Genomic DNA, 25,151 nt, shown 5'->3' with positions numbered 1-25,151 from the left:
TGTCACATTAAAGTGAGCACAGTTTATGAAACTATGCTGTGGTAAGTTTCTATTTCACTTTTCATATGATAAAGTTGTGGATATCATCTTTGAACACAGGTGCAGTAACATCCAATAGCTTTTTGAACTTATTCTTGTGGAACTTGGCAATAGATAACATAATGTGCCAGTGGGTTGAAGGAATCCAGTGGCAGCTTCCTCAAAGAATCATGACCCTGTGTTTGTCCATCTGTTCTTGCATCATTTAAGTCCAACATATTTTTCTATTTTATACTATAATTATCAGTGTTACTCAGTAGGAATGATTTTCTCTCCAGTATAAATTGTTGATTCTATTTAGGTTCTCTGATATGCCCATATAAGTACCTTGTTTCCTCAGCAACAGCTTCTACTGAATGTTCTGTTGGTTTCTCCTTTAAATCTACATTCAGTTGGGAGGGATGTTTAAACCTTTGCTACAATGGTAACAAAGTTCATTTTGATCTACTACTGGTTATTCCTATGATGTTGCAAGTTTGTTTACATTTTCCCTCATGCCTGACTGGAGTTCTGTAGTATCTTGTGGTTTCCCTGGAGATAACAATTTCAGATGTACTCTTAAATGTTAATTCTGTCTTTGTTAAGAGGGGTTTTTTTTTGAATGCTTTATTTCAGAATTCCATGAAATAGCCAGTGTCTCAATACATTGTGCTGAGAGAACAGCTGCAATAGCCAGACAGGTTTCAGCTGCATTTGCCACAAAGGATTTTCTTGCTTTATTATTTGCTGTTATAAAAGACCCTGGAGTCAGAATAATAAGCTGGATGTTTTGCATTTTACATTTAATAAAACTGGCGCCTTTTTTCTATAACTGTATCATCTTAGCTTTAACAACTTTCTTAGATCTCTCTCTGTATAATGCCCATTCAGCTTTTGACTGGTGGTATCAAAAGCATTCATCTTTCCAATAAAACTGCCTCTCTGGTGTATTCTTTTTCTTTTTCTTGGTGTGGTTTTTCATTGTTTTCCTCTATTTCTTTGTTTAGCTACTTGCTGCCCACCCAATTGTCCCCGGCCCTACCCCAGACATCTGGTGATGCTTAAATAGCTTGTCTCCCACTCCCAGGATCCTATTCTGTCACCAGGGTTGCATGGTTTCTACTGATGAAACAAAAAACACTAGAATCAGGAGTAAGATTTTCTAGAAGAAACTGACTTCAGGAATCATAACATAGACAGGCAGACCATGATAATAGAATAACAGTACTAAACAACAGATATGTTTACTCAGTCATAATAGATACAATAATAATGCAAATTATGACAATGCCTTCGTTTGATGTACTAAAGAATAGGCAATATTTCAAAATAAACTGCTCTAGAGATAAGAGATTAGGTCAGTGGGATGTTTCATAGAGGCTTAGTAATCACATCATGTACATATAATTATTTTTGTTTTAGTATTAATTAAAATTATTTATTTTTAGTTTTTATTCCAGCTCCACTCATTTCCTTTTCTGACTGGTTTTGGATTGTGTATGAGTTCTCCTTCTCCCCTTTTGCTAAAGAATATGTTCCTCTGCTTTAGTTCAAGTAACCACTATTCATGTAGCTGTGATAGATTTTATTCCTTGCAATGTAAAATAACAGCAATACATTCCTCCCACCACACACAGGCCTGGAATTCAAAAGCCATCCAATCAAAGACAGGCTCTTGGAAGACGTTGATTACAGCAAAAAAAGGATATAAAATATGACTGGCTGCATAATGCTCCTGAAAGCCTTTTCCATCTTCAGACATTTCATTTCCTTTCTCCCACCCCCATATTAACTCTTTATCATCATCATTGTCATAGTTTGAGTATTCACCCGCCCCACCAACATAAGTAGGGTATTGATTTTTGAAATGAAAAGATTGATTTTCCGCCACCACTTTTATTACAAAGCTCAAGGCTTTTAATAAATGAATTTGTGGCCTTTCGGTGAGTTAATGGAGCTTCCTCCATTGGACCCACTCTTAAGATATCATCTAGATATATTAAACATCTTATTTCTAAGGCTGTTAGAATTTACCCTACAACTCTTAATAACATTGTGAATGATCCCAGGGCTGTGAAAAGACGTAACCAGATGATGTAAGAGTGTAGTTTGTGAATGTAGTTTGTGAATTTCTATATCATAGACAATTTAGGAATCACTCAGAAATAGTTTTTTTCTCCCTTACCTCTACAATTACTATTATAGATTCTGAAATAGTAGGTTAGCATAGTGATTTAATATGTTTTATTCAGGTATAACTGAAAATAACACAAGGAGAAGGGACTTTGGCTACTCTCTTTACAGGATCATTTTCTCAAGGGAGTACATAGTCTAAGACCTATTCTTGTGCTGATAGTTATCTGGACAAACACAAGGGCTGCTTTTTATTAAAATGTGATCTGTAAATGGATCATGATTAGTTTTGATTATCTAAATGTAGACACCATATTATTGTTCTCTTAAAAAATAATTTTGATGGTGGAATAATTACCTTTCATTTTGATGTGTGAGGTATACTGTATATATGCAAGTCTTGGGGAATCACTATGTTCCCATATGTAGAAAGATAAGTTTGATACAACTTAAATATAATTCCTTTCTCTTCAAAGGCCTATAATTTTCAATTTCCTAACAGGTCTTGTTTTTGTTTGTTTGTTTTTGGTGTTATTTTTGGGGGTGGGGAAGCCCATATAAATAGATACCATATTTTTTGCACTAAAAGATGCATTCCCCCCCACCCCCCAAAAAGTGGCTGGAAATATCTGTGTGTCTTATTAGAGCAACTGTTGCCAAAGCCCCGCCCACCCACCAGCCCCCACCATTCACCCTCTGCCTCCTAGCAATTTGTCTCCTTGCAGCAAACAGCAAACAGCCTGGTCAGCTTCAGCACAGCCTGATTTAGCACAAACAGCTGATTGTTGGTTGGATCTGCTTCCCAGAATACTGCTGATCAGCTGTTTCAGCTGTGGAAATTGCCCCCGCCCATTGCTGCCATCACTGGTTTTTGGCACGTTCTAGGTGGCAATGATTGGTGGCAATAGGCAGCAATCCTCCACATGGAACAGGCCGAAAATGGAAATGCGTGGGAGCTAAAAATGGGATGCATGGGATGCATGGATGCATGGGACATGCGGAGGCGGCAATCGGTGGTGGCGATGGGCGGCAATGGTGGCGATGGGTCGCAGTGATCCCTGCAGCCTGGAACAGCTGATTGGCAATATTCTGGGAGGCCAATCTGCTGTTGGTGCTAAATCAGGCTGTGCTGAAACTGACCAGACTGTTTGCGGTTTGCTGCAAGGAGGTAACTTGCTGGGAGCCAGATTTTTTCCCCTTGTTTTCCTCCCCAAAAGCTAGGTGCGTTGTATGGTCTGGAGTGTATTGTAGTGCAAAAAATACTGGTAAATATAAAATAAAACATGTTGCAGCTACAAACACCTTCCTAAATGAGCTAAGACTGATTTTCACCCAAGAACCTGAAGAACATTTAAAAAATTCTATTTTAAAACCCAATTTTTTTACAGTTTTTAAATGCATTTATTTTATATGACTCTAGGCAGCTTACATTTTAAAATCATGAAAATCAGAATTATGAAAAAGATCACAGATATTTAGAACAGAATCCAAACACAACACCTCCCCGCCACAACTTATTAGGACTCAGCCACCCTAAATCCTGGTACAGCAATCAACTGGCAGAATTATAGTTGATTGATCTAGAGTTTCCTGCACAAGCTTCTATACAGCTTCTAACTAAAGGCAAAATTAGGGTTAAAATGATGTACATCCTGGGCAAACTTCCATGGCATACTTAATCAGGTCAATTAAAGAATAAAAAAGTGAACATGCCATGCAAACCTAAAAATCCGATCATCTTTCAGTTAAATGAGAATCAGAGCACCCACAGGAGTGTCTAATTTATTTGTTGGGTAATTGACCTGATTCAAGCAAATCTTTCAAGGAAAGTGAATCTTAGCATAGCTCTCCTTTCTACTACTGGCACAGAGAAAAGAAGCTGGAGACTGTTCCAACTCCTACGTTTGTCTCTACTTTGTTACCCTCCCAGGGAATACCCACGGAAAATGAAATAATACACAAAGGGATTTTTTTTTCGTCATTTCATCAGGTGCTCTAATTTTTGAATCTCAGAAAGATAATGTACCTTATAAGTTGAAGAGCACTGAAATATGTTCTCTCCAATATATTCCTTCCTGATTTGCACAAATTTGATGACTATGCTTTAACTAGCGACTGGAGAAAATTGGTTGCCAGACAAATAGTTCATGGGATGGCAAATGAAACCCACAAACAGCAGGGAGCTTGGCAATTTTACAATAAACTCAGGTGTATTGCCAGTCAAAAAGCAATTACTGTGTCAGATAAATGTACCTGCATAATATACGTGTTTACAAATGTTTTTCTATCAAACATCAGATTACCTTGATACACCTTTATGAAAAACTGAATCCAACCTTTGAGCTCTCACATCTAAAGAAAATAATGAATCTGGGAACAGTTTCCTGTCAAAAAGGAAAACAAGAGGAGGAAAACCCTTTTTACATTTCTTCTAAACATGGATTTTTTTTTCACTATTAAAAAGGAAATTTGTGTTTTCCTTACAGCCGAAGCAGAATTTAGACTATTTTTCCTGAGAAATGAAGTACACTATAAGAAGTCCATATTAAATTGATGAAATACACAAATGTAATTCATTCTTGTCATGTAGAAATGCAGATTGTTTACAAATGCAGATCAAATCAATCACAGTATGTACTTAGCATATGCATATTTCCTTGCGTAAGCATGACTTATTCATATTTTTATACATATTGTTCTTTCAGCTGTTCATTTGTTTATCTTTCTTACAATGAAAATCCCTGTCTCTTTCTAGATAATCTGATATGTCGTATAAGCAATAGATTCATGATGTGTTTTTATCATTTTCATTTTCTTGCCAAATAACCAAAAAGCAAATGTTAATATTTTATTTACTTATTTTATTTATTTATTAGATTTGTCAATCGCTTACAGGATAATAGGTATAAGTATATACATAGTTATGAAGACATGAAATGGGTACATATAAGAAAAATAAAAGAAACAATAGGACAGGGACGTAGGTACATTGGTGTGTTTATGCACGCCCCCTACAGACCTCTTAGAAAAGGGGTGAGGTCAATAGTAGACAGTCTAAGGTTAAAGTTTTTGGGGTTTGGGGAAGAAACCACAGAGTCAGGTAGAGTATTCCAGACATTGACCACTCTGTTGCTGAAGTCGTATTTCCTGCAATCAAGTTTGGTGCGATTAACCTTGAGTTTGTATCTATTGTGTGCTCTTGTGTTGTAATGGTTGAAGCTGAAGTATTCATTGACTGGTAAGTCATTGCAATGTATGATTTTATAGAGCATACTTAGATCAGACCAAAGACGGTGTAATTCAATGTTTTCTAGGTCTAGAATTTCAAGTCTGGTGGCATAAGATATTGTACAACGAGTAGAGAAGTGGAGAACTATTCTTGTGAAATATTTCTGGACTTTCTCAACTGTGCTAATATCAGATATGTAATGTGGGTTCCAGACTGATGAGCTGTATTTGAGTATTGGTCTAGCAAATATTCGTATTCTTCATCAGAAATCTTTTTCTTTGGGGCAAAAATGTTTTTATTAGCAATCAAATGCTAAAAGCATTCTTTAGAATAATTGAATTAGATACTTTAAACAATGGAATTTCTGCCATACACATTTCTTATGCACAGAAGCTGACAGGAGTGGACACATGGAAATGATCAGTTGAGTTATATCACCTTGTTTCCTGCTGTAAGTAGGATCAGGAGTATCTCCCTAGTTTTTAAAAGATCTACCTTTGCTTTAAGGATAATCAGGAATTCCCAGCATCTCCTCAGCTAGTATTTCTGGATAGCCACAACTTTGGATAATAATTCATTCCATGCCTACAGTATAGCTTTTCATTCTATCAAATGATGCCTTATTGTCTTTCTGGAGATTGCAGAGAGAGGGAGAAAGAGGAAGAAGAAGAATGTGAAAGAGACAAAGAAAGAAAGGCCCAAATGGTAGCAGAGTTGTACAACGAAATCAAACACCATCTTCAGTGCACATCATGACCATGACCATGACCATGAAAATAAACACAAACACACATCCTTCACCCTTCACACATTGAACCGGAAACCCCCGACACCACACCAACACTGCACTATATAGCAGAATTCAAAAGAGCTACTGCCCTGGGATAGAAGCTGTTTTTCAGCCTATTTGTCCTTGTTTTTATTATTCTGTATCATCTGCCAGATAGTAATAGTTCAAAAAAAGGGTTCCCAGGATGAGATGGATCTTTGAGAATGTTTGGAACTTTCTAAAGGCATCAGGAGCTATAAAACTCTTCCAAAGAGAGGAGAGAGCAACCAATGATCTTCTGGGCAATTATGTTAACCCTCTGGAGTCTTTTCCTATCTGCTACTGTGCAATTGGCAAACCATACAGAGGTGCAGTATGTTAAAATGCTCTCTATGGTGCAGTAGTAGAAGGTCACTAGCTGTTTCTCATTCAATTGTTGTTTTCTGAGAAGCCTCAGGTAGTATAATCTCTGCTGGGTCCTTTTGACCAGGGTTGCAATGTGGGCATCCCAGGTCAGGTCCTCTTTTAGGGTAACACCCAGAAACTTAAAACTGGCCACTTGCTCCACTCGGTCTTCATTGATAAGCAAGGGCTGGATGTCTGATCTGTTCCTTCTATAATCCACTATAAGCTCCTTGGTCTTATTGGTGTTGAGGATCAAGTTATTGTCTCTACACCATGAAAGTAACCGGTCCACCTCATTTCAGTAGGCAGACTCATCCCCTCCAGAGATAAGACCCATCACTGTTGTATTATCTGCAAATTTAGCAATAGTATTACTAGTGTGAGTGGGAATGCAGTCATGCACATAAAGAGTATAGAGTAAGGGACTCAACATGCAACCCTGTGGTTTACCAGTGTTAAGAATAAGGACTGAAGAGGTATGATTATCTAATCTGACACTCTGTGAATGGCCAGTTGTCATTTATCTTATAAGCAATATTTTCTGATACATTATGCATCTAATAATGTGTATCCCTAATGGAATTGCTATAGTTTTTCCAATTCTTTAAAATATCATATGTAGGAAAGAGAGTTATGTTGCTGATCATGATCAATATCTTATGAACTATCAAAATAAAAGATAATAGTGTCTGATTATCTGGCAGAACAAATATCACAGTTGGTATACAAATATACCAATTATGGGGGCATAATCATAAAAGATAAATTACTCTCTTCTATCACTTCTCTAAAGGTGAAAGTTTTCATTTCAGAAGCTTCGGTGAAGAGCTGACCCCTATGGTCTGCATACTTGTTGTATGTTTATTCCAACAAAGAGCAGTACAATTTAGCACAAGGACCTGCTGTTTCTCTCTTAACTAATGATCTTCAGTAACTCTCCTGATGTGCATCTTATTCATCATAAAAGAACTCTGAAATCTATCCATGTGAATGAGGGTTCTGGCTTAGCTGCAAAGTAGCTAAATATAACATTGATTCAGTTAAAACACAAACCCGATTTAATCTGTAATTTTCCATAAGACTGGATATTTATTTGTAACATTCTTATATTGCATATGATGCAGAACATTTGGATTAAAACCAAAAAAATTCTTTCTTTCAATCATGGGGCACATTATCCAAATGTAAGTTCATGACTGGATATTCTAAATCACTTGCCAAAGATCATAGACCTAGAGTTCTGCTATGAAGCCATAGATTTTTGCTACTGCAAAAAGAAAGAAAATGGCAATTTTTTTTACTGCAGTGACACTTCTTCTCAGAGATGCATTAAATATGCAATATATTAGGATTAGTCATTGAAGTACAGTACACACACAACGAATAAGGAAATTAATGGAAAACATCATAGTGCAAGAATCTCCATAAATATCAGCGGTTTTGTGGAAATTTAGACCACAAACAGATCCCATTCCCTCAGTTCTTATGCATTAGTAGCATTCAATATTTGAGATTATCTACTAATTAATTATAAACATAAAATTATGTATTTATGAAGGAAAATATAAATTCACAGATTCACTTTGATTTTTATAGGATATTGAAGGAATATTAAACATATAAAAGGGATACACACACACACACACACACACACTTACTAGTCCATCCATGTAAAATGAGCTATACTTATTGTTCTTGCTTGATTAATGAATACAATATCAATAACTATGGTAAACAGCTAAGATCGAAATGTTAATTCCTCTTTTATACTTTTATACTGTCTTTTATTTAACCACAATAAGGCAATCCAAAAGTAGATATGAAGAAAAGACATGGGAGGAGAATTTTATGAGAAGGAGAAAAAGACATGACCAGTTCCACATAATTTCCTTTGTGATCACACATATAACCAAAGGTCAGGGCTGATGTATAAACCATTTCCATTAAATAACTATTTAAGTATTTCATTTCAAATAATGATTCTACAAAAGAAATAGGAATTTATAATAGCAATGCTGGAGCTAATACTCCTAAACATACATATCCTATTAGCACAGCTTAACCTTATCTAACTTGCATATCGATCTTTGGATATGCATCTCAATGATGATAAAAAAAGATGAACACCTGCTTTTCATATTTTCAAAAATGATAAACCTATAATTATTTCTTTCTTCCTTTCTCCCAGTAAAATTTGGGAGAATTATTAGCACAGCAGAACAACACAATAATATTTTCAAACTTATAAGTTACATTTTTTCTTCATCTTGCCTCTCTTTTCTGTTTTAATAAGGCCTAATTCTTGAAATTCAAAAGCTCACATATTATTCGGAAACCTTTATAGAGTTAATATATGCCAAAATATATGTGCTTAAATGCTATTACTTTAATGCAATGTTATTGACTATTGAAGGCCAAATTTATTTATTTAGCATATGGAATCTAATGAGGTCATGCAATCACTGATAAAAAGCTTTGGCATATATACATATATGTATATTTGTTTTCTTAAGTTTTTGTAGGTATTTATATGTATGGTATTCAGCTTTGTTTGGGTATTTTCCCACATCATTATAGTTGTGCTTTTAAAGTTGTAGCAACATTTCGGCAGAATCTCATCTGCCATCATCAGGCTTCTGACGAACACTATACAGAAGCCTGATGATGGCAGATGAGATTCTGCTGAAACATTGCTACAACTTTAAAAGCACAACTATAATGACGTGAGAAAATACCCAAACAAAGCTGAATACCATACATATACGTATATGCATATATATATATATATATATATATATATATATATATATATATATATATATATATATATACATACATACATACACATACATACACACACACACATACATACATACAATATATATCTCATATTCTCATATATTAATATATGAGATTAATTGGTCAAATTGCTTTGCTCTATTACAAGATTTGGAAGAGATGAACATTACAGACCAAAATGAACAAATAGTCAAAAACATCCTTGAATCTGCTACATCTAAAGCACCACCAGAAAAACACTTGGTACTGTCAAAATCTCTGATGAAACTATTGATTTAATGAAAAAAGAACAGACAACTGAAAAGCAACTTATTCATGAATAATGGAATTATTCCTTATTGTCATTCTGTGAGTTCTACCTCTAACTCCTTCAAATAGACTAAAATAGTTTTAAAAGCTTACTGATGCAAAAAGTAGCAATATGTATTTTAATAGCAATTCAAGAGTTCAATAATATCATTACATTGGTTTCCAAAATTGATTTGAATAGAACTAGGCAGTAGTCCTCCTTCACCACTCTATATTGATCCCTTCTACAAACTATACAATGGATGGAAAAGCATAAGAATCCTAACAAGGTTTGTACCATTCGTTGGTTAAGAGTATACATTAGCAAAGCAAGTATTGCACTAATTTTTAGTGTATCTGTAGCACTGCATCCACATCTTTCGATGGACCAACAATCTTTAATTACTTTCCTCAATTGTACCTTATGTTGGGTTATTATGTTATTATGTTAGGTTGCAGGAGAAATGTAGTGATTTTAGCAGAGGATCTCACAATTTCAGCATTCAGTTTCCACCTGAAGTTTACAGATTCCATCATTATAGATGTATTTGTCTGAAAATAAAACAAAAAGTAGATTGTATTCCTGTTAATTTGATGCTTTTAATGATATTGTATTCACTGAGACTTTTGAAACTGTTACTGCTGTTTTACCTGAAAATATATAGCTATTGATTCCAGATATTAGGCTTCTGTATTTTTGTGATAATTGTTTTAAAATTATAGTTTTTTAATTTAAGAGTGTCTGTGTGTGTGTGTTTATACTGTAAAACAAGTTCAATGAGTTTTGAAACCTGAGATTAAAAGATTAACAGACAAGACAAAAATACTTAAAAATGATAAAGAAAAAGATAAAACTGAGGTGCAAAAAGAAAAGAAACTGCTCTTCTCTGCACTCTTTCTAGAGTTACAACATCTTTTTTACATCATGGCAACTAAAACTGTATTCCAAGTGTGGCCATACCAAGGCATTATAAAATGATATTAACACTTCACGTGATCTTGATTCTATCCCTCTGTCTGTGTTGGCTTTTTTTGACAGTTGCTGCACACTGCTGGCTCCTATTTAAATGATTGCCCACTAGGACTTCAAGATTCCTCTCACAGTTACTATTATTGAGCGAGGTACCACCTATACCATACCTGTGCATTCGGTTTTACTTTCTTAAATGTAGAACCTTACTTTTTTCACCATTTCATTTCATTTTGTTAGATAGTGCCCAGTGTTCAAGTCTGTCAAGATCCCCAACCCCCCAAAACTTTAACCTTAGACTGTCTACTATTGACCTCACCCCTTTTCTAAGAGGTCTGTATGGAGCGTGCATAAGCGCACCAACGTGCCTACCGTCCCTATTGTTTCTTTTATTTTTCTTATATGTATCCATGTATTCATAACTATGTTTTTACTTATACCTATTATCTTGTAAGCAATTGACAGACCAAATAAATAAATAAAATAAATAAATAAAAATAAAGTCCATCCTCTGCAGTGTTGTTCATTCCTGCCAGCTTCGAATTGTCTGCAAATTTGATGAGTTTCCCATCTATCCCCTCATTCAAATCACTGATGAAGAAGTTGGAAGAGTACTGGATCTAAAACATAGCTTGGGGGAACCCCACTGCATACTTCCCTCCACATCATATCATATCAAGACCAACTGCATTCTCTTCACTGATGATGATGTAAAGCTATTCAACACCACAGACAATACTGCTACCCTTCAAAAAGACCTTGACTATGTATCAGAATGGTCAAACAAATGGCAACTTCAATCAAATAAATGCTCTGTCCTACATATTGGCAAAAAAAAAAATCAGAAAATAAAATACAGGCTGAATAGTCAAGACCTTGTTGATGATCCAAGCTCTGTGAAGGATCTTGGAGTACTCATCTCTAATGATCTAAGTGCTAGAGCCCACTGTAACTACATAGCCAAAAAGGCATTAAGAGTTGTTAACCTAATCGTATGTAGCTTTTTCTCTGGTAATATTACACTACTAACTAGAGCATACAAAACATCTGCTAGACCAATACTCTAATACAGCTCATCAGTCTGGAACCCACATTACGTATCTGATATTAACACAGTTGAGAAAGTCCAGAAACATTTCACAAGAAGAGTTCTCCACTCCTCTACTCATTGAAGAATACCTTATGCCACCAGACTTGAAATTCTAGACCTAGAAAACCTAGAACTATGCCGCCTTCGGTCCGATCTAAGTATAATATATAAAATCATACATTGCAATGTCCTACCTGACAATGAATACTTCAGCTTCAACTGTAACAATACAAGAGCAAACAATACATACAAACTCAAAGTTAATCACACCAAACTTGATTGCAGGAAATATGACTTCAGCAAAAGAGTGGTCAATGTTTGGAATACTCTACCTGACTCTGTGACCCCCAAAACTTTAACCTTAGACTTTCTACTATTGACCTCACCCCTTTCCTAAGAGGTCTGTAGGGGGCATGCATAAGCGCAACAACATGGCTACCATCCCAGTCCTATTGTTTCTTTTATTTTTTTTATTTTTCTTATATATGTCCATGTATTCATAACTATGTTTTTACTTATACCTATTATCTTGTAAGCAATTGACAAAAATAAATTAATAAAATAAATAAAAAGATAAAAATAGATGCAGTTCCATTGAGGACTACTTGTTGAGTGTGGTTGGTCAGCCAGTTATGAATCCATCTAGTGGTGATGCTGTCTATCCCACATTTTTCTAACTTATCAAATATTAGGTTATGGTCTACTTTATCAAATGCCTTGCTGAAGTCCAACTAAATTATATCCAAAGCATTCCTTTGATCTGCTAATCTTGTCACTTTGTCAAAAATGCAATAAGATTTGTCTGGCATGATCTGTTCATGACTTTGTTTGGCTCTAAGTGTTTACTGATTCATTGTTTGATTATCCTTTCCAGAGATCAGGCTGATAGGTTTGTAGTTTCCTTGATCTATTTTTTTTTCTTTTTTGAAGAGGGAACTACATCAGCTCTTTTCCAGTCCTCTAGTCCAGTCCTTCCCTAGTGCTGAGATGTGCTGATTGGTTCTGAGATGTCTGCCAGTTCCTTCAGAACATTAGGGTGTAATTCATCTGGTCCTGGTAATTTGAACTCATCAGGTACTCATTTATCATTTTCTTGCCTATTTTAACTTGTGTTCCTAATCTGTTATTTATGATATTGTTTTTGATGGATTGGATTGGTTTTTCCCTTTGTGTAAAGATGGATGCAAAAGAATGAGTTAACAAGTTCTGCTTTCTCCCTTCTTGTCACCTTCTTGCCACTTTCTCTCACTAATGGAACAATAGTTTCTTTGACTTTTTTCTTGTTTACATGTTTTTTGTTATTTTTGACTTTTGTCGCAAGCCTTAGTTCATTTTGAGTTTTAGTTTTTCTCACTTCATCTTTGCAGGGTGAGGCTATTTGCTGATATTCTGCTTTAATTATGTGCACCTCTTTTCACTTTTTATACTTGTCCTTTTTTTCTTTCAATTTATCAGAGAGTTCTTTATGCAGTGATGCTAGTTTATTTTGAGAGCTGTTATTTTTTTCTTCATTGGTGTTATGCTAGACTAGGCTTTTATAAACTCACTTTTAAAAATTTCCTAAGCTTCTTGAGTTGTTTTCCCCTTGAGAATTCTCATCCATGGAATCTTTTCCAAGCTGTCTCTAAGTTTATTGAAATTAGCTCTCTTAAAGTCCAAGACTCTAGTTTGACTACATTCTATTGCTTGTGCTTGCATACTGTTGAATTCCAATATTGCATGATCACTTCCCCACAAGGTTCCTGTAGCTTCAACACCTTGTATCATTTCATCTCTGTTAGTGACAATCAAGTCCAATATAGCTAACCCCCTCTCTACTTTTGGGGACACAAAAGTGTTTGCTAGATTTGTCAGGAATCTATTTGATCTTGTACTTGATGCAGAGTTGTCTCCCAGTTGATGTCAGGGTAGTTAAATCCCCCATTACTATTGTGATGTGCTTCCTACATACCTTAGTTAACTGACTAGCAAAAAGTTCATCTGTTTTCTATGTTTGGTTGGGTGGCCTATAGTATACACCTATGGCAATGTCATTCCCCTGTCTTTTATATTGACCCATTCAAGACAGTTTTGATCATTGTGCTCTTTTTCTGTACAGATGTAGTTATTTATTATATATAAATAACTCTACCTCCTCTTTTATTTGGTCCTTCTATCTGTATGTTCCATTTGTGGGTTTCATCCCACCAAGTTTCTTTTCTTTTACCAAATATTTTTTATTGTTTTTCCACCATATTTACATATGACATTGGCATACAACGTTATCTTATGTTTTCTATCATCAGTTCATAAACATCACCAATAACTATTATCCTTACTTATACTTGTTATTAAACTCTATCTTTATCTATTTTACATATCTACATATCATTCTCTTAAGGTTTCTTCTATGTAATCTTTGCTTTTCATTCCCTATCTCTATTTTCTAACCATTCGTACCATCTATGTCAAATTGAATAATAATAGGATTGCTCTTTTTCTTTCATTTTCAGTGTAAGCATGTTCATTTCCACACAGTCTGTTATTTTTTGTAAGGCTAAGTCTTCTGTTGGAGCATTAGGTCCTTTTCACATTTGCGCATAAGCTATCCTGGCTGCTGTTAGAATATGTAAAATTATGTATTTTATCTTTTTTTGATATTGCTCTTTGATTATTCCCAATATATAAAGTTCTGGTTTGAGTTCATTTTGGTATTGTGTAATTTCTTCTATCTAATCTTCAATTTTGGTCCAACAGATCTTGGGCTTGGGGCATAGCCACCATATGTGGTAGAAGGTACCATCGGCTTGTTGGCATTTCCAATATTTTGGGCTAGTATTTGGGTATATTACGGATAGTCTTGCTGGGGCTAAGTGCCATTGATAAACCATTTTGTATAATTTTTTTTTTATACGACAAGGCTGTTGTTAACTTATAATTTATGCTCCATTATTTTTCCCATTTTTCTAAATCTACATTATGTCTGAAATTCCTCATCCATTCTATCATAGTATTTTTTTTTTACTGTTTCCTCTTCCATTTTAAAATCTAACAGGTATTAAATGTTTTGGATATGAATTTTTGTTCTGGTCCAATTCAAATTTTATCTAATTGGTTTTGCCCCTTATCAAATCCAAATTCTTCTGAGTCTATTTTATATCTGTTTTGAATTTGGAGATATGGCCACCAATGAATTGTAATTCCCTGTTCTTTAAGTTCATGATTTGATTTTAGTTTCCCTTGGGTGTCTAATAATTCGTTATAGTTTATCATTTTGCCTAAGTCCAATCTGTTCGGGCGTATCATGGTTTCCATGGTTGACAACCAAGATGGTACTTTCATATAATGCTTGTTCTTGATTTTCCTCCGTATCTGTATAAGTGAGTCTCTTATTAAGTGTTGGTTAAAGTAGGCACGCGCCTTGCCTTTTTTCTCCCACAGGTATTCATGCCAACCTTCCTGGAGGTCATGACCTTCTAATGTTAGTATTCTCTTATCTTTTAATTTAACCCAATCCTTAACTCAATTTAGTATTGCTGCCTGACGATAAAGCTCCCATTCTGGTAATCCCAAACCTCTGCTTTTACTATCCTGCATCAGTTTTAATTTAATACATGGTTTCTTGCCCAGCCAAACAAATTTGGTTGTTATTTTATTTAATTCAGTAAAAAATGGTTTTCCTAATTTTATCAGGATCATCTGAAAGAGCTACAACAATTTTGGTAGGGTATTCATTTTTAACACTGCAATTCTGTCTAGTATTGATAATAGTAGCTTTTGCCATAATTCCAATTATTTCCTAATTTGTTCAGTTAATTTAGTATAATTGTCATCTTTGATGAACACCTAGTGGATAGCCATATCCCCAAATATATATATAAATATATATATATGGCATTCGGCTTTGCTCGGGTATTTTCCCACGTCATAGTAGTTGTGCTTTTAAAGTTGTAGCGACGTTTCAGCAGAATCTCATCTGCCATCATCAGGCTTCTGTATAGTGTTCATCTGTGAGTCAGGCTTTTATAGTGGTTTCAGATTTAAATGATGATGGCAGATGAGATTCTGCTGAAACGTCGCTACAACTTTAAAAGCACAACTACTATGACGTGGGAAAATACCCGAACAAAAACTAAACTAAAATTGCACTGCAAAACAGGAAACAGAAAATAAAATGGGATTACAGAGCATTATATATATATATTTATTTAATCCTGCAACTTCTCCAAATTTTTCTATTTCTTGAAGTAGTACTTGTCCATTCTTCATGGGTTCTTCCACTATGAATACAAGTTCATCTGCAAATGCTTGGACTTGTATTCTTCATTTCTAATTTTGATCCCTTTTATTCTTAAATTTTGTCTAATTATGGCTAGTAGCACTTCTAAGGATAAAATAGACCACAGAGGTGATTGTGGATACCTTGCCTCAGTCCTTTGCCTATCTCAAACTCATCTGTACAGTCTCCATTCAGTATCACGCTTGCTGTTTGATTAGAGTATATGGCTTGTAGTGTTTTTTCTATATTAGATTATCAAAGGCCTTTTGTGCATCCAAGAATATTAATTAATGCTGCTTGCTTTTTAGGGTGTGCTTCATAGTATTCGATCGTATTTAACACTATTCCACTGTTGTTTCTAATTCGCCTATTTGGCAGGAAATTGTTCTGGTCCAAATATATAATCTCACTTAGAACTGATTTAATTCTCTCTGCTAATATTGTCATAAATATTTTATAATCTATGTTTAACATTGAACAAATTAGGGGAAAAAAAAGAATTGCTTACCAAAGCCATTTTTTGACTTAATAAAAGAAACTAATTTGGAAGATATATGGCAAAAAAGAAATCCAAATGATAAAGATTACACATTTTACTTGAGTTCACATAAGTCTTGGTTGAGAATCAACATGGTATGGGTGAATGGGACAATTGGATATATAAAATAATGCCCAATATTTGGGCAGACCATAACCCATTAAAATCATTTGGAAAGGGCAGAGGAAAAGAAGGATGAGATGGACATTAAACTCACAAATTTTGAAAGAAAAATAATATAATCAGAGAATTTTAAAAAATGAATTGGAAACTTTCTTTAAGATAAACTTAAAAGAACATACAAATTTACAGAATCTGTGAGACACTACAAAAGCCTATATGAGAGAAGTATCAATAGCCTGCACAATTAGGAAAAATAAGACAGAACGGAAACAAGAAAATGAGCTGCAGAAGAAGATAAAGGAATTAGAAAATGGATTTCAAAAAGACCCTAAAAATATGACAACAAAAAAAGTAATGATGGCTAGACAAAAATTATATTTGACATTCTTAGAAAAAAGAGCATCAAATTTAAAATTTATAAGACAAAACTTTTTTGAATCTGCAAACAAGCCAGGTAGATGGCTAGCTCATAAGTTAAAGGTAGATAAAGAAAAAAGTTTAATTCAGCAATTAAAAGATAAAGAAGGGAATATATGTTGTCAGATGAAATAAAATATATTGGGCAAAGCTATTTTGGGGAACTGTATAAACAAGAGGAAATTATGGAGGAAAATATAATAAAATATCTAGAGAAGAATGGTTTGGGTTGAAGTTCTGAAGAACAAAAGAAAACATTAAATAGAGAAATAGCCTCAGCAGAGTTGAAAAAAAGCAGGTCAAAAGCAGAAAAACAACAAAATGCCAGGACCAGACAGTTTTCCCAGTGAACTATATAAAAAACATGTACGAATCATTTGAATACTATTAGAGGTATATAATGAGGCACTGATAGAAACTGGACTACCAAAGTCCTGGTCTGGGGCATATGTCACCTTAATTCCGAAGGAAGGTACCAGTCAACAAATGATTTCAATCTATAGACATAGAGTTTCTATAATGTTTCTATAAAGTTTCTATAATGACAATAATATATATATATATATATATATATATATATATATATATATATATATATATATATATATATATATATGTTTTCTGAGGTTCTCATGGTATTTGTATGTGGATCTTTGGTTGTTCGGGTTTTCTCCCGCGTAAGATCCCCTGCACTGCCTGCCCTACCACATACATTGGACAAACTAACAGAAGAATAAGTGCACGCATTGAAGAACATAAGAACTCAATCAAAAAGAAGAAACGACCTCTTCCTGGTCCAACACCTCAAAGCCACAGGACATGAAATTGACTTTAAAAATACCAGAACTATCGCCAAAACCGAACACTTCAACAGCAGAATAATCAGAAAAGCCATAGAGATAGAAAAACGCCCACACAGCATGAACAAACGAGATGACACCTCCTGCCTTCCAGCCATTTGGAAACCCGCCCTCATGAACAGACGAGTACCTAACATGAAGAAGGACACCAGACCCACACCCATGAGAGCCACACAAGATGCCACCACCACACTTCCATGTAGAAAACAGACTCACACCCACTCAGAAGATGAGACACGACCATGGACCAGAAGCTGCACTGCAGCTGCATCACTACCCACTTCAAACCCCTCCGAGCCATACATGAAGCAAACCGACACCCACTATGAAGATGCAGCACGACCACGAACTCGAAGCCAAACAGCAAGATCACAGCTCACCAACCCCAGCAACTAAGTCTAACCTGAGTACAACCAAGCCCTCACCTGAACAGAACACGCCTCCCACCAATCAGAACACGGCCAACCCCCCAACCAATCAGAACACAGCCAAATCCCCTACCAATGAGAACACCCCCCCACCCAATCAGAACACAGCCAAGCCCCCACCCAATCAAGTCCCACCCCCACTAGCAGTTAAAAGGAAGAAGCAGCTGCAATCTCACATCACTCTGAGAAGCAAGAGCCAAAGACAGAAGCCTGAAGATGATGAATGAGACTTCATCGAAACGTTGCCTAGATACTTCGAATCTTACGCGGGAGAAAACCCGAACAACCAAAGATCCACATATATATATATATATATATATATATATATATATATATATATATATATATATATATACACATACACACACACACACACACACACACACACACACACACACACACACACACACACATATATATATATATATATATATATATATATATATATATATATATATATATATATATATATATATCATCTGGCCCCATTTACTTGAATTTCTAATCCATCTTGTTTATTTCTCATACTCTGTACATTGGTATCTATTGTTTCAGTCATCTATATGAAAATAAATATGTTAAAAAGAAATACTACCCAAATTTTCTTGAAATAATACGTTTCTTGTCAGGATGATACCTCTGCCACTGAGCATTTTGTCTGGATCTATCATAACCATTGCCCCAAGTAGTGAATTGCTCTGTATTTCATGGTGACAGATAAAGTTCTTATGATCTTTTGAGCCTTGAGATATAACATTTGTTACTTGTTCTGTTTCTCTGTATAGTTATTTTGGATTGGCTTTGGTTGACATTCTTTTCTAACTCTTTGTTTCTTTTTTTCTGTTAATATTAAATAGAGTCTTTTGCACTCTCAGCTTTCATCAAAATATTCCTTAAGATTTCCTGATTTGCAATAATCAAAACCTCTCTCTCTCTCTCTCTCTCTCTCTCTCTCTCTCTCTCTCTCCTTCCTTCCTTTTCTTCCTTCTTTCTCTCTCTCTTTCTTTCTTTCTCTTCCATCCATCCACCCATCAATATATTTACAGACAAGACAGAGAGAAAGAGTGAGAACAAGAGGGGGGGAGGGGAGAGAAAAATCTTTGGACATTATATGTGTGCTCCAATTAAAAAAAAATAACATGAATCAAAGTGTTTCTGAGGATGGCTAGATTTGATTAAAAATACCAACATCTTTGGCAGGGATTGATGTACAGATACATAATTAGGCACAGCATGATAATTGATCTTTTAAGCTGGTATACTGGCACCCATAATCTAGTACTAACCATTCTACTCACACTCACTTTACTTTGCTAACAAATAGCAAATTACAGGACTTCGTAAAATGCTGGTGGAATTTGTTCTCTGTAACAATTTCTGAACTGCATCCAGAGGTACTTGGTTATAACATTATTGTTGCATTTATATCCTTGGAGCAGTGGTGGGCAATTAATTTTTCCAAGGGGCCACATGCAAAACTGGGACTGTTGTGCAGGGCTGAACCAATAGGGCTACACCTGCTGCTGCCATCCCTGTCACAATTGCGGGTCAAACAGGGACTGCCAAAGGGCCAGATGTGATCTGTAGATCATAGAATGCCCAGGTATATATTTTTGTTATTGCTTATTGCTTATAAGGGATGCAGGAAAGAAACATTCTGGTATTGCTTATAAAAGTTAACCCTTATTACATTCTTGGCAGGACTAGACTTCCTGTCTCCAGAGCTTCTCTGGATTTTTTTTTTCCTCCTTTGCTGGTACCTTGCTTGTGTATAGCCCAAAATTGACATATGTGCAGCCATTTCACTTGGAAACCTGACAGCTTGACTTTCCTAAAGGGGAAGGGTTGTTTTAAGCTTTTTACACTGCTGTTGGGAGGAAATACTCCCCTGTTGGAGTTACTGTGTTTCTCACAAAATAAGGCTGGGCCTTATTTCTTTTTGACCCCTGAAAAAATGGCTAGGCTGTCTTTTCGGGGGTGACTTAATTTTCCTCCCCTTGCATCCTTGGGTGGGCGGGCGGCGACGGCTTGGAAGTTGACCTCGGCTTTGGTTGGGCACTTTATATCGGGAGACCTTCCGCCACCGTTGCTTTCCCTTCTCCCCATGCTGCCATGTTTAGAGCAATGCCATGGAGTTTGGTGCAGCCATGCACGACCAGCCAGGGCTCCTCCCTGCAACTGGAGCCGGGTGGAGACACTCGACTTCAGGCGCTCCTGTCGCCGCCTTTCTGGGCATTGTTTGAAGGCAAAGCCTATTCTTTTAAAAACGATGCCCTACTACTGGTAGGACAAAGCCTCCCCTGCCTGAGAGGGCAGCCCAACCCCACATGGGGAGGCAAATCTCCTGGGGCTGCAGCGCAGGATTGGCCCACCCTGAGAGAAGCACCCAGCCGCCATCCCTGCCTGGTGCCAGGCAGAGCCCGAAGAGCTTTGCCTGGGGTGCCCAGCACAGCTGAAAGGTGGGGCCTCGTGCCTGGTGGGAGAGCTCTTGCCAAGGCAGTGAGCGCCTCCCCACCGGGCCCTCCGCTCATCCCACCAGGGCCGCGTCAGAGCTGGGCGGGCTGGGCAGAGCCAGGAAAGCGAGCCGTAGGTGCATGCCTGCCTGCCAAGCGAAAGAGCCAGGCTGACCCGAGCTTGGCTTCCTTCCTAAGTCCCTCCAGCCCAAACCTGAAGGGGCCACCAGGAAAGTCCACCCAAGGCAGTGATAGGACCCACACATCCGTGGACAGGGAGGCAAGGTGATGGCCTATGCCGTGTCCTCCGAGATGAGCCCCGCCAAGTGAGCGCCGATGCCCATGCCACTGCAACGTTTGGAGCTGCCAGCGCATTTGGAGATGCTTGGGGACAGGGACGGGCTGGATGAGTGGTGGAAAGGATGGGCGGCTTCAGGCTCTCTCCGCCAGCCCCACCAGCCAGGGAAGCAGTGCTGCTGTCGCCTTGCCTCCCTGTCCACAGATGTGTGGGCACTAACACTGCCTCGGGCAGCCTCTCCCAGTGGCCCCTTCGGGTTCGGGATGGAGGGACTTGGGAAGGAAGCCAAGCTCGGGTTGGCCCGGCTCTTTCACTTGGCAGGCGGGCACACACCCACGGCTCATTTTGCCAGCTCTGCCCAGCCCGCCCGGCTCTGGCATGGCCCTCGCGGGATGAGTGAAGGGCCCAGCTGGGAGGTGCTCGCTGCCTTGGCAAGAGCTCCACCGCTGGGCAGGAGGGCCCACCTGTCAGCTGCACTGGGCACCCCAGGTGAAGCTCTTCGTGCTCGGCCCGGTGCCAGGCAGGGATGGCAGCTGGGCGCTTCTCCCGGGGTGGGCCGATCCTGCACTGTGGCCCTGGGAGATTTGCCTCCCCAGGTGGGGTTGGGCTACCCTCTTGGGCAGGGGAGGCTTTGTTGTACTGATAGTAGGGCATCATTTTTAAAAGAATAGACTTTGCCTTTGAACAATGCCCAGGAAGGCGGAGACAGGAGCGCCTGAAGCTGAGTCTCTCCACCGGGCTCTATTGCAGGGAGGAGCCCTGGCTGGCCATGCATGACTGCGCCAAATGCCACAGCATTGCTCTAAATACCACAGCAGCCTGGGAAGAAGGGAAAGCAACGGTGGTGGAAGGTCTCCCGATACGAAGTGCCCCACCAACGCCGAGGTCAACGCAGGCAACACCATATCCGGGTATGCAACAAAAGTACTTCCTAACAGCAAGTCCCTCCCACCATTCCCCCCCATTTCACATGTTTAATATAGGCCTTAATTTGGGGGAGGGGCTTAATTTGATTTTATGCCTATAACACAGCTACTGTTGTGATTTAATTATTTGTGTTGTGTTTGAATTTTTTCCTGCCTCATGGTTTCTTTTTCTGTCCGGGGAGGAGGTCTTCCTTTACTGCTTTAGTGGTATCTGGTACTGACCTTTTGGGGTATACTTCCAAGAGGTAGGATGCACTGATATTTTTATTGCCTTTCTGGAGGTCATGTGACCTTTCCTTAAATCTGGATGATTTCCTTAGGATATCTTGTGAGGTGAGTGAGACCAGCTGGTGCCTTTAAGTGGTGCAAATGGATCTAAGGATTGCTTCTGCTGGGTGTGCTCTTTATGGAGAGCTTAAATGATCTCTCTGCTAAATGGTTTCACTTTATGAGCAAGAGTTGGCTGCTGATAGTTGTCACTGCATTTTAACTATTTTAAATTCCTCAAGGTGCTCTGGCACTCTGCCTGATTTGTAACTCCAGCTTGCAGGTATTTTTAATGTAATGATTGGTACTTAGGGCAGCTTTTTGCAAGCAAAGAAGCTTTTTGTATTTTTGTACAGGTAATCCTTGACTTGCAACAGTTAATTTAGTGACCATTCAAAGTTACAATGGCACTGAAAAAAGTGACTTATGACCATTTTTCACACTTACAATCATTGCAGCATCTCCACGGTCACGAGAAGCCAGGCAAGAAGAAGCGCCTCTCGATGTGAATAATGTTGAGTTGGCCACACTCAGCCAATCACATGACCACCAAGCCACACCCACCAACTAAGCCACACCCACAGAACCAGTTGTTAAAAAATCTGAATCCTAGCCCTGGATTGAGCTAATGATAAACATTCAGCCAGAGCAAATACCTACTCTGACATAATGACATTACTACAAGGGACCCAATCGCCAACAAAGCCAAAGGCCTGGCAAAAAAGTAATTTTTAATTTAATAATTCATTTGAATGAGGTCAGGGTAGGGGCAATACAGATTTCTGAAAATATGCCATTCCAAAGGACATATGCTATACATATGAGAAAGCTTGCTTTCTGAATCCCATTGATGGCACTGTTTATTAAAAAGGTTCAAGGCACGTCAACAGGAGAGCTGGATACTGTAAGAAATAGATGAGTATCTCAGACAGGCAGGTCCTATACAGTAAAGTATTTATAGGTGACAATTGCAACTTCCAAGTAGTATTCAAGAGTGAACACAAATCCTGTGCAAAACATAAAATCTTATCAATAGGATTGGCAGTTCAGTTGAAACCAGTTTTGAAGAGTTGTTCCCATCCTATCATGCAGTAATGTTTTTGTGTGACCTAATTGTGTGTGTGTGTGTGCACATGCTCATGGGCATTCATGTATTTATCCAGACATATTAACTGAACTATTTATTAAAATGTATAGTCTCTAAAATAAGGTGCCTCATTTCAAAAATTGATTCTTCATCTGTATATGCCAGCTATTTCCTCTCACACCATTAACCACTATAGAACTATACACTATACACACTTATTCCTTCTTTCCAGTGGAGGGGAAACATTAAATAGCAGAAGGATCAAAAATATTTATTTATTTATTTTGTTTGTCTAGCATGTATGAGAAAACAAGTATAAGTATGAATATTACATATAAACAAGTATAAGTATATACATAATAAATATGAATAAATAGATAAATGGGAACAATAGGACAGGGATGGTAGGCACGCTGGTGCGCTTATGCATGCCCCCTTACAGACCACTTAGGAATAGAGTGAGGTCCATGGTAGACACTTTAAAGTTAAAATTTTGCGGGACTTAGGATGTAACAACAGAGACAGGTAGTGAGTTCCAGGCATTGACCACTCTGTTGCTGAAGTCGTATTTTCTGCAATAGAGTTTGGAGTGGTCTACTTTGAATTTGTATCTATTGTTTGCCCATGTATTATTGTAGTTGAAGCTGAAGTAGTCATTGACAGGTAGGACATTATAGCAGACAATTTTGTGTATTAAGCTTAGATCAGACCATAGATGGCATAGTTCTAGGCTGTCCAGGTCCAAAATTTCAAGCCTGATATCATAAGGTATTCTATTGTGAGCAGAGGAGTGGAGTACTCTTCTCGTGAAATACCTCTGGACTCGCTTAATTGTATTAATGTCTGTTATACAGTGTGGATTCTAGGCAGATGAGCTGTATTTGAGAATTGGTCTAGCGAAGGTTTTGTATGCCCTGGTTTGCAGTACAGTGTTACCAGAGAAGAAAGTTTGCAAAATTAGGTTAACAATTCTTAATGCTTTTTTGGCAATGTTGTTACAGTGAGCTCTGGGGCTTAGATCTTTTGGACTGAGTACTGATGATAGGAATACATAGCTCTATTGCAGGGGTGTCAAATTTGTGTCATCATGGTGGTGTCATGTGACATATTGGGACTTTCCCCCCTTCACTAAAATGGACACAGGAATGGCCAGCATGTGACACATCTGCTAGCTGGGAGCTTGACAGCTGTGCTCTATTGGAATGGAAGGAAAGAGAAAAGATGACACACATTGACAGAAGTTGAAACTGGGAAGAAAAAAAATTGGACAGGAAAGAAGAGGAAAATCAAAAAGAAGTCCAAATCAGGAATTAAAAAGTGATTAGCTTCAGTAAGCAGGTAAAGGAATGGCTAATGTGCAAATTACTATATAAAGGCATGCATGTTTCTGAACAATTTTGTCATAGCAGTTATTTATTTCTCTTTGACCTATTTGTCTGCTTTCAACATTTCTTTCTATAGGATGTTTCAACAAAGAAAAACAAATATTCAGTCCACTGATAATTATTTTGGAAGGAAAAAAACTGATTTTTCTTTATGATAAAAACACTATTTGGGGTGTGTTTGTGTGCAAGAAAGGTCTTCACAGCTTTCTTGTCAATGCTTAGTACTGCAGGGAAGACCAATTCCCATATCCACAGTCAAAAATAGAAGTATTGCCTTCTATTAAAGACAAGAGATTATTCTGTTTTAACAAAATGATTGAATATCTTAATGTAAATGACAGTCCCTAGTATATTATTCATTTCACTTGGGTTTACATCAGTTAATAGTTAAATGGAGTTTAAGCTTCCTG

General features: G+C 37.4%; 2 long non-coding RNA genes across 2 annotated transcripts in view; one reads left to right on the top strand and one right to left on the bottom strand.

Moving 5' to 3' along the window:
- LOC148125121 (uncharacterized) overlaps positions 1-25,151 on the bottom strand; it is a 482,037-nt gene that overhangs the window by 264,014 nt on the left and 192,872 nt on the right. The gene's annotated exons all lie outside the window — the stretch shown is intronic.
- LOC148125122 (uncharacterized) overlaps positions 12,635-25,151 on the top strand; it is a 35,775-nt gene continuing 23,258 nt past the window's right edge. The window contains exon 1 of the long non-coding RNA XR_015744486.1: positions 12,635-12,775. This is a non-coding gene — a long non-coding RNA (uncharacterized LOC148125122). The remainder of the gene's footprint in view (positions 12,776-25,151) is intronic.

Source organism: Pseudonaja textilis, chromosome 8 (genome assembly GCF_049901715.1).
Source record: "Pseudonaja textilis isolate UNSWEBS1 chromosome 8, rPseTex1.2, whole genome shotgun sequence".
Lineage (NCBI taxonomy): Eukaryota > Metazoa > Chordata > Lepidosauria > Squamata > Elapidae > Pseudonaja > Pseudonaja textilis.
The sequence above is the reverse complement of the archived record's forward strand: the minus strand, read 5'-3'. Positions and strand labels throughout refer to the sequence as shown.